The sequence below is a fragment of the Lolium rigidum genome, chromosome 7, assembly GCF_022539505.1.
Source record: "Lolium rigidum isolate FL_2022 chromosome 7, APGP_CSIRO_Lrig_0.1, whole genome shotgun sequence".
Classification (NCBI taxonomy): domain Eukaryota; kingdom Viridiplantae; phylum Streptophyta; class Magnoliopsida; order Poales; family Poaceae; genus Lolium; species Lolium rigidum.
Window position 1 is genome coordinate 130336418 of NC_061514.1, and position 10880 is coordinate 130347297.

Genomic DNA, 10880 nt, shown 5'->3' on the forward strand with positions numbered 1-10880 from the left:
TTGAGAAATCTAAAAAAAATGCTAAACTATCGTAGGCCGTTGAAATCGGATGTAAAATTTTCCGTAGATACATTTTCATATAAAAATACTTTTTCATCGGAGGTCGTATGCAACCAGAAAACCTGTTTTACCGAAACATGACGCCATTTTGTATAATATATCAAAATTCATGTTTGTCCATTTTTCTTTAACTAGATGACATAATACATGGCCATCTCGAAGGATTTTATTTTTTGAATTTTATATAAATTTATTTTATTTTCTTCAAAACCCAAAAGACGATATCGATCCAAAGGAGGATGCAAATCCTGGAAATTAGTAGTAGCATGCCAATATATGGCACACTACTAATAAGTGATTAGTAGTAGAATGCCAAATAGGGCACACTATCAATATTTTAGCTCACCCGCGCCCGTCAGCTAAATATATTGGAAGCGTCCAAGCAAATTTACACGTGACCGGTATGTACATAGCAGTCGCATGCCTCCATTGGAGCTCGCTACTAGTCGCGTGCGCTACTCTCCGGTGCGCTACCAGTACATGCACACCGGTCGCGTGTGCATTTTCGGCTCACGACTACTAATAGCGGTCGCGTGCTTTTAGACTGTTGCGCTGCCAATGAGAGTCCTCCTACAGTGTTTCCTACTAGTGCAATTTTTACATGTTTTGTCCTATCATGTTGTACTGGATTATTTGCAATACTTATGGTTGACTGATTGTCACACCACACTCTCAAGGGTTCCTTTTGTAGAAGTTTCAACTTGCTCAGAAGATACTTTACCCAGAGCATTTTACTCACCCCTTGAGATAAAGCTCTATATTCAGCTTCGTTGATCTAAACACAACTGTTTATTTCTTGTCTCTTCATGACACCAAATTTTCCCCCACAGACACACAATATCCCAAGGTCGATCTTCTATCATCTTGGCAACCAGCTTGATTAGAATCACTCTAGCCATCCACCTCAATGTGTCCACTCTTTGCAAACCACAACCTCTCTCCCAGTGTTCCCTTAAAGTATCTTAGGATTCTATGCACTATATCGAGAGGCCCACTCTTCGGTTCATGCATATATCTGCTCCACACTCACGACATATGTAATGTCAGCCTGGTATGAAACAAGTATAGTAGTCTTCCAACCAATTTCTGATAATCTTCCTTATTCTCTAGCTCACCCGATTGTGCTGTCACTTGATGATTTTGTTCAATCGAGGTAGGGGCTGCACGACATCCCATCATGCCCACGTCACTCAGGAGATCAAAGGTGTATTTTCATTAACATAAAGATATTTCCTTCTTTGTCTAGGCCGCTTCTATGCCAAGTATAAATGCGGTTATTTCGACCGTCGCCCCCGTAGTTTAGCGTTGTCTTTTGAAGTTGCTCTAAGTGACCGTCAACTAAAATCCCTTGGAGGAAAATACATGTATGCATGTATACTTGTCATATATTCACTCTTAAATTCATTATACATGTATACATATCAGTTCATCATGGAACAACTAAAGCAAGCCGCTGAACAACCTAGTACTTCGGAACAAGGTCTCGGAAACACAGTACAACCCCATCCCAAATTCAACCAAACCCAACCGACCTTGTGCCTTCATGTCCAAACCTAAATCTAAAATCCGGTATGTTTATATACTTAGGCATACTGTACTACTCAACCTCTGTTTCACACGAGTAGTACACCTCTGATCCATCTCACGTACGTGCCGACGGCGGTCGTGGAGCAGTACAACTCCGATCCATCTCACGTACGTGTTGGTGCCAATCACGGCGGCCGCCGGCTAACTGCGCGATGACGGACTATCTCCGCAAGACACGCTGGCGCTGGTACCAAGCAGTTCGGCGCCGCAAGGCAGTCCGACACAGACACCCCAAGATAGTACGGCTAATCTCGTCCTAAACGTGTCTCCGTCTAGCCTGCATGCCACCCACAAAACTGCTGGCACGCACCTATGAGAAGACACCACAAGATGGTCCCTCCACCTACCGTCCACAACCACCACCGCATGGAAGAGTCGCCGCCGATAAGCCGCTTACATACATAATCGTATTCATATGTATTCATATGTATGCAACATATTCATACAATTTAGCTGGGCCTTTAGGGTTATTATACGATTACGTATACATGTTTTATATTAATAATAAAAGGTATCAAACGATCTTAGTCGTCCTTGTGTTCATATTTACTAGATTTAGATGTGCGCCTTGGCGCACGATCCCGTGAAACTTGTGCGAATGCAAACTCAATATAATAACGCTAAAATTAGGTGATATAATGATAATATATTTTGAGGTTTTGCAAAATAAAATTGACAGTACAAAATTCAGATAAAGCACACGAAATTACAAGCAGTAATAGTATAGGTTTAGATCAAAACACACTGCTCTTTCATACATAAGGTCCTCTTCCATACATAAGGATGCATGAGAATCTTCAAGTTCCTTCACTGTGATATATCCAAACCATCAGAAAGCTCAGTTGGTAGTAATATCTCCTGCACGCGACAATTTGTCCATCCTTCTCATTCAGCTATCCCAGAAGACATTCACGTCCAACCTACAATAGTTGTCCCTCGGCACCTTCCTCTGAAATGATTGCATTGGTTTGTCATGTGCTAGTGAAACACATATGTCCAAAAAAACTCGGTTGCACTCCGCACGTATACAAGTGAAGATTCAAATGAAAAAAAGGCTGTAGAACACACCTTGTATCAATTAATGCATGTGTGCACACCATGAGCGCTATGGAACATCAAGTATTTGTCGTCTTGACCTTGCATACCCTAGCCAAAGTTGTGAAAAGAACATTTTTGTAGCATGCCACAAGCTTGTTGCTGTGCAGGTCAGCAGATAACTTCTCTCCCAAGTCTCACTCTTGGCGTTATGAGAAGCCTCTGGCTCTCCCGAGTGCCCAGCAAAGATCACCTTCTCCGCCATGGCCGCTGAATTTCAAATGGCAGTTTTCACAAATCAGGGTGAGTGCTATTACAAAAATCTGAACTCATCAGGACATGAAAGAAGGCATCGGGGGTTTACTGGCTCGTGAGACAGATAGAGGAGGACACTCAACAAAGAGCGAGAGGAATGGGGACTGGACAGAAAAGCCAGAGCAACCGTGGCCAAATGTTTGAGGCACAAATGTGGGGAGCTGCAACAGCATGTGATGGTGCTCCACCTCTACTGCTTACTCATCCTAGTCGTCTCCTCGGCAGCCACGACACAGGAGGTGCTGCACGACCTCAAGTTCCAAAAAATCTGAAATTGAACCTACATATAGACAATGTTGTGTTCCACCAATGTACAAATTTTCAACTCGAAATACCTTATATTCTGGCCGGTTTTATGTGACAGTGTCAAGCATTTGGCCATGGCTTTTGTTTACAGTCATAGCATAGCACAAGCGTACTGGATACTGGCGACACGGTAGTATAAAAGGCCAGCTTGTCATCGGAATACATTCAGCATCATACTTGGAATAATACATACCCAGACGAGTTTTCAAGCATGATAAATGAACTAAAAAATAAAGCTTTTGCTCTGATGAAAAATCTATGTCCGGCAACAATGTTACTTGTCTCATCATTTGTGCGAGAAATCGATGTTCTTGTGGTTAATTTCAAAAACAAAACAGCTAACAAACAATTACAGTAGAAACTTAAGCAACCGATGGAAAATCAGAGAACTGAAGGGACAAGTAAACGATGTCAAACTATCATTTTCCGACATCAGCATTTCATGTCATTTCGTCCCACCCCAAACTGTCCAAAGTTGCAAACTAAGCCAGTAAAAACAGAAACTGAATGAGTTGAAACCAGAGAACCATGTAGCTTGAGTTCAAAAGGCTGTATTTTAGATTAAACCAATAGTTTTAAGATGCATATAGATTATATTCGTTAATCTATTGCTTGTCTAAAGTGCTTGGAAACACACATTGGTATTTGAATTGTCATGTAGGCAGGTGCTTTTTTAATTTGACTGGTGTACTTTGCTGGAAAAATGTTTAGCTCAGGATTACACAAAGGAACAACAGATTTTGAAATGAATGTTCATTAAGCTTGATGTAGAGTATGATAAGAAACCAAATGGTAATAAAATTAGTTTCAAACTGGTAAGGACAACCTTCTCTCCTTGGATAAATTAGAATCGACCTAAAAAACTTCAGAAAAGGATCACACCAACGGTATTTCTATATGCATTGTACAAACTAAACCATGAATCCCTAGTGTACCTAACACCTCGAAATGCGATAATGAAATGCTTTCTTTGACATTTTTACAAAAGGCCACCTAAAAAGGAAGAAAGTGAAGTCTCTTTCCCGAATAAGGAGTGCACAATACTAAGGGAATACATAAGAACGTTATACAAAAGAAGGTGTTCTCTTTTTTAGACTACACATGAACCAGTTCAGAGAAACAAGCAGGCAACATATATAACATTCTTTGGCGCCACAATATCAAGGAAATATATCGAACTAGAAGAAAGTTTCGTATTGATTCTGTACTCGTAATGGTTAGTTGGGTGGAGAGGACAATACCTTGCAGTAAAATTCAGAGTGACAACAATCCCAATATATTTTTATAACATCCACATATTGATAAGAAGACCATGGCCTGAAATTATCAATCAAACAATAACGATAAGACAAAACCATCCAAGACAAATTATCCAAAAAGGTCTAAATTCGAACAAAAGAGAGAGATTGCAGCAACTATTATTTCAATTGTAGCTTTAATCAGTATAGGTGTTTTCTCAATTTCCTAATATTCAGTTCTACTTGAAAAAAGAACCAACTCAAAAGATAACAAAACTTCATTGGCATGGCACACATAACTATCGACTACATGGTTTATGAAGATTTGTGCATAGCACGAAAAATGATACCTACCATCCGGTAGATGTTCACGATTCATGCATTAAAAGTAATTCTTGGTTCAGATTTGTATACACCTTTACACATGTTATAATGCTTAACATGCATGAGCTCGGTCTAGGAAAAAATTGAAAAGATGCACTAATCGTATGGAATTGAATAAAGAAGGTACATAAATATAAATAATCAACCTGATCTGGTAGGGAAAATGGCATGCTCTTCATTTACATGGAAAAAGATACAGCACAAATACTATTTGAGTTCAGCAAAGATTAAAATCTCCTAGCGATTCATGAGAATATTAGGAAGCTATAGTGCAAAATCTTCCCAGGAAAATATAGTCTAATTTATAAACAGTAGGTGCAACATTTTAAAATATATGCTTAACCACAAGACCATCTATCCAAGAAGACAAAAGATGGGTCTGGGCATGCACGTGAAGATAATAAAGCGAGGAACTCATTGCTCGGGCTCCACATGTGGTAAAATGTTTCTCCATCTATGATAAAAAAATGAAACAAACATATTATTAGCTACAATAATCATTGTCCATAATCTAGCAAAGCATCAAAATAAATAAGTAAAGGAAGGATAACTTTTTGAGACCTGAGATAGATTTACAAACTACAATCTAAAATGCCTAAAAAGAGAAACCCAACTCTGAACCATAATGGTTATTCATCAGCCATACCTTTTAGTCTACAAGAAGTGTCCTAGTAGCTTCTCCAATCTTTGTGATGATTCCTTTTAGAGCGCACGGTGAGATCAATCATGTCTTTTTTTGCTCCTACCACAAAACCTGTAGATTTAAGACATTGCAATGAGATATAACATCTATAGGAAATCACAGGAATTAAGGAAGCAAATAATATTGAGAAGACCGGCGATGAGCTGAAGTACCAATAAAAGAGTGTCATTAGTGAAAAGCCACCAGAGGAAAATAACTGAATGTATTAGTCTTAATACCTTCCTGATTTAGATAAAAATAAGGAGATTCCAGCTAAGATAACAAACAAATTAATAGTGACACTATAAAATATACAAAACTATCCTAATATTCAGTAAAAAAAACACTAAATCAGTAAAGTGATAGTATTGTGCAATTTACATGACAGCGCGTCTTTCCTCACATGCCAAAGATGTTATCCAGCCAATAGTGATTGTTTACCCGAATACATATGCTCTTTTATGTGGCCAAATATACAAACCCGGAAATAATTTTAACAATGTCAAACAATGCCAGAGGTGCAATATTCCCAAGTGGCACCAAGCATACATCTCCTCCTAATGCTGATATTTGTACCAATTGATAAGCTCATGAATTGTATTGTCTCTCAAACCTGTACAATCCTAACTAATCATGGCATGGCCGGTGGCCTGGTAATGCACAAATAGAGTTCCACAAGTAGTAATTACAAATAGAGCCATAGCTAGCTGCAGCAACTTACCAATTGTGTAAGTGTTGATCGTTGTAAGCTATCTAGGTCAGTATACAGAACCTCACCTTTGGAGTTCTCCTCCGCCTCTTTGCAAAGCTGCAACTGTGGGCACTCGTGCTCCTTAGGGCCCGACCTCTACTCCGCCAGGATACGGAGGTGCAAGACATGATCTTGTGACCGAACGCTTGTGCAGCCATGTCGATGCAAGAACGGCCATCTGGTGACAGTGAAGGCGCTCATCCAGACAGAGCAGATGGGAGCGCTCCTGCAGGAGGTGGCAACGACGCGCTCCTCCTGAACCTTCGCAATCCCTATCAGACACCTGCATCCTTGCTCCAGTCTGTTTCCTGGGAACCACCATCGTAATCTGGAATCGAAAAAAATCTGCTTCTTATGCCCACATTTCCCAACGAATGAATGATCCAATCAGACCAGGATTAATTCCAACGAAGTATGAACGAAAAAATGCATGCATTCAATATCAGGAAGGAGAGGATTTTTGCTACCTGCAAGTGGTGAAATGCTGCGGCGGCATGTACACCAATAGTAGTACTACACACACGTACAGTTTAGCGATCATTGGCAGTAGCAGTAGTAGTACACATAAGTATAGAGAGAGCCTCTGGAGGATTGGAGAGATTGAGAGCAGAGTTCAGAGGCTAGCTTAGAAGACGTCAAAGAGCTTGGCCTTGAGCCACTCAAAGCTACCGCGGACAGCTTAGCGGACGTCGGAGAGCCTGACCTTGAGCCACTTGAAGCGGGCGCGAACAGGAGTTGGTAGCTCAGCGTAAAGAAATCAAATAAGTATAGTCCGATCATAATGATGATGACGACGATAACAGCGACAACTCATGGCATGAGTAAGAGGGCATAGCTCACATGAGCTTGTCCCTGAATAAAATCTGTATAATTTGCTGCAAAAGGCCAAAGCAAGAGAAACATCAGTTATGTCTTCAAGGAATATAAGGATTTAACCCCACATGCATATAATCGAAGTATCCTGTTAACTTAGAATGCTATGTAGCCACAAGATAGCTACTTAACAAATAAAAACATTTTATCTCCAAAATGGTCCAAACCGTTCTGTACATGTAAGAGAACCCTCATAGAAAGTGATTGAATCAGTGTCAAATCACATGCCAAATGCTTGAATCTTTACTGAATCCAAGGATCTCTTCATCTGCGCTCAATCAAGAGACCAAAACAGCGAAGAATCTGCTTGGTTTTTTGTAGAAATGACTAATGAGCACATCAATGAGATATAATCTATACAAAACCATTGGAAAATCAGGTAAATGATATGGGAAACCAAACTGAAGATAACATTTGTACGTAACTGAATTATTTCAAAGCTCTCCTTTTTGTCTTGCACACATCTTTAAAATTTAGTCCACAATTCCATGAAATAGTTTAAATGAGGTTCAGCTTCATCTTTCACATATTTATCAGAGTAAATGTATTAACGCATACAAATAATTAATCAACTTATTCTAGTGGGTTTGACCAAAAATCAAAAAAAAAAAACAGTCAAAGAAGATGGATGCTCAAGTTTGACAAACCTCGATCGACGTCACAGGCTGCAGAAACAACAGCTCTCCACACCATTGGAGATTATCCCATCGACCTCCTCCTTGTGAGATGTGGAACCAGCAAGCTCGTCCTCGCTGAGCATTCAAACAATCTACATTAGCCAAATGAAATTAAATATGTAAAAGCCAAGTAGACTGGCAACATTTCAAAACTGTAACTGCTTGACATGTTTGGTCCTTCCGTATATGAATCAGTTCTTATTCCCTCCTCCTATTTTAATCTATTATCTATTAATGTGTGTTAAGTATCCTCCTCGGAAATCTTAAGTTTCTTGCAAATTTAAAGTTTTCTTATTCAGTAAGTGTGAAGTAACTAAAAATCTGAAAGGAAGCTAATGTAAATGCTTATTGTAATACACATTAGCATGGTCCCTTTGCTGGCTGGAAATTCATACTTCCCATTTGTCTTCCCCTACAGTTTATTCTAGGAACAAAAGCACTTTTTAAGAGCCGGCGAAGATAAGCAATGTGATGTACCTCATTTAGAAGTCAAGTGACCACCGGAGAAGAGGCGTAGGAGGGTGAGGAGCTGCACTGACGGTTGGCATTCTCCATGACATTGACGAAGCAGCGTTGAACACATCGTGTGGGCCTGCCGCCTGAGGAAGAGCAGCACAAGATGCACCTAACAAGGGTGAATAGCTCCTGTGCGACACAGTTGAGTGAAATTCTCCTCGGTGCGACGTAGTTGGCTAAAATAGCTCCCATGCGTCGTTTTTTCTGCTTCAAATAGCTCGCATGCGACAGGCAGCTGACGCGGGTTATGACACTTAGTTAGGATGCGATTAGATTAGGACAGTGAGGGTTATAACAAGTGGGGTCCACCATGGTCCAGGTCATGTAGAGTCAACCGTTCACGACTGAGGGTCCCGCACGACTCAATGGTCCGCTCGACTCGCTCGTGGTGAACTGGGAGCGGCGGCGAGTGGCGGCGCCTTGCCCGGGCTTCTTCTCCGACAGCGGCGGGCCTGGTTTTTCATCTGGACGGCGGCAGAGCGTCTATCTCAGCGGCGGTGGATCCATTGCAAGTGAGTAATTGCGAAACCCTAGTCTCATACCCCTGGATCTTGTCTTGATGTTCCGTTTCGTTGCCGATTTAGAATCAGCGTATCTGGGCGGATCGAGAGGAGCGCGGGCTGAATCAGATGGAGGGACGAGTCGGTGCTTCAAATCGGTAATGCGCCCCTTCTTTTGATGTTATCGTTGTTGATTTGGGGGGCGATTTGGGGGTCAATTGCTTGGGCTTACGCCGCCGCTGCCCACCTTTGAAAGGGGAGATGCTGCGCCCGATTCTGCCACCACATTCGCAATTACAGTCGAAGTATTTCCATGTAAAGCCAAGCTGAGTGATGGAAGCGTCCAAGACATTGCAAATAGCACCGTGAGGTTGGCCCTTGATCTTGAAGATGTTGATCCGCAGGAATTGGTGGGAAAGGAGGAGGAGGCCGTGCGCAATTTGGTGGAGAAGATAGGGGAGAAGATTGTTTGGGGTCCAGAACAAGAGGTGTCTGTGCTACGGTTTGACAACTATAAGGGTGAATATGTGAGAATTGAAGATGGAGAATCCATGGTTGCTGAAATTGATCGTCAAGAAGGGTGGGAAAGCAATCAAGTAAGTTTTCATGCAGAGCTTATTGATCTACAAACAAATTCCAGAGTAGGTTATGTGCCATCAAAGATGGCTGCACGGATGCAAGATGATGAGTGGGCTTCACAAAGGAGGGCGGATGTTGGCATTGTTCACCGAACCGACAAGTACTAGCTGAAGATACAGTGGGCTGATGCAGATGCGAGAGGAGGGAAACCATGGTGCTCAAAAGATTGTTGTTGACCGGAATGTAGTAGAGTTGAATGAAAAAACAGATTTAGTCATTGCACCAATATCCGACATTGAAATGGCCAAAATGTTTGGCATTCCGATTGATGACAGAGATGAAGGCCGTGCAACCGAGGATGACAGCTTCTTTGCCTCGCACATGGTAACACAAATGCAGGCCGTGAAAATGAGGATGAAGAAGAGCCGATGAGACAAAGTTGCGTATGATGTGGATGATGCAAATGACAATGAGCCGGTCCGTTTGTATGACAAAGAGAACCCAGCTTGTTGAGGTTGGAAAGTTGTGGCCACATATGAATGAGTTTAGGATGTCTTTTAGGACCTATGCAGTGAAAAAAGAGTTTGATGCCAAGACTATGTGGACTGATAGGAAGAAATTTTATGCTCGGTGCAAAGGCTATGATGGTGGTGGAAATCCATGCAAATGGTACATATCCGCCGTACTACAACCCGATGGCAAGACAGTCAGTGGTAAATCAAATACCAAACCAAAGCATACATGTATGACCACTTCACGGAGAGTTTCAAATATGACAAACCAGCTTTGGATTACGAGAAGATTACTCCTATTTTAGCAAAAACTCCAAACACTACCGCAAAAAGGCTTAAAGTGGACTTGGAGAAGCTGTACCCCATCAAACTGAAATATACCACAGTTTGGAAGGCAAAACAAAGGGCAATGAAATCATTGTATGGTGACTGGGCAAATACATTTAGGATGTTGTCACTACAAGAAAAGTTCTGATAGACAACGTCCCAAAATCGTCAACTAAGGGGCATTTTTCGTCGCCTATGGGCCTAACCCGACGATATGGGTTCTGTTGTCGAAACTGCGTCGTGCAAAGTCCTCACGACGATTTTTTCGGTCCGTCGCGCTTGGGCGCCCTTCCGCCACGCGAAAATCGGACCGTTGCCCAAGTGTTTCCGGGAGCCCGTTGACCGCCGACGTCATGCAACCGACACGTGCGTACGCCGTTAACCGCGCAAGCACCGGCGTTAACCGGCTGAAACCCCGTGGTAGATGGTAGGCCCACACGAGGCTCGCCACGTCTTAAGCGGGCCGGCCCATTAAGCTTTGCGGGCCGGCCAGCCGACTTAGTTTGGACCTGGTCAACTATATAGCCGGGCTGGTCCA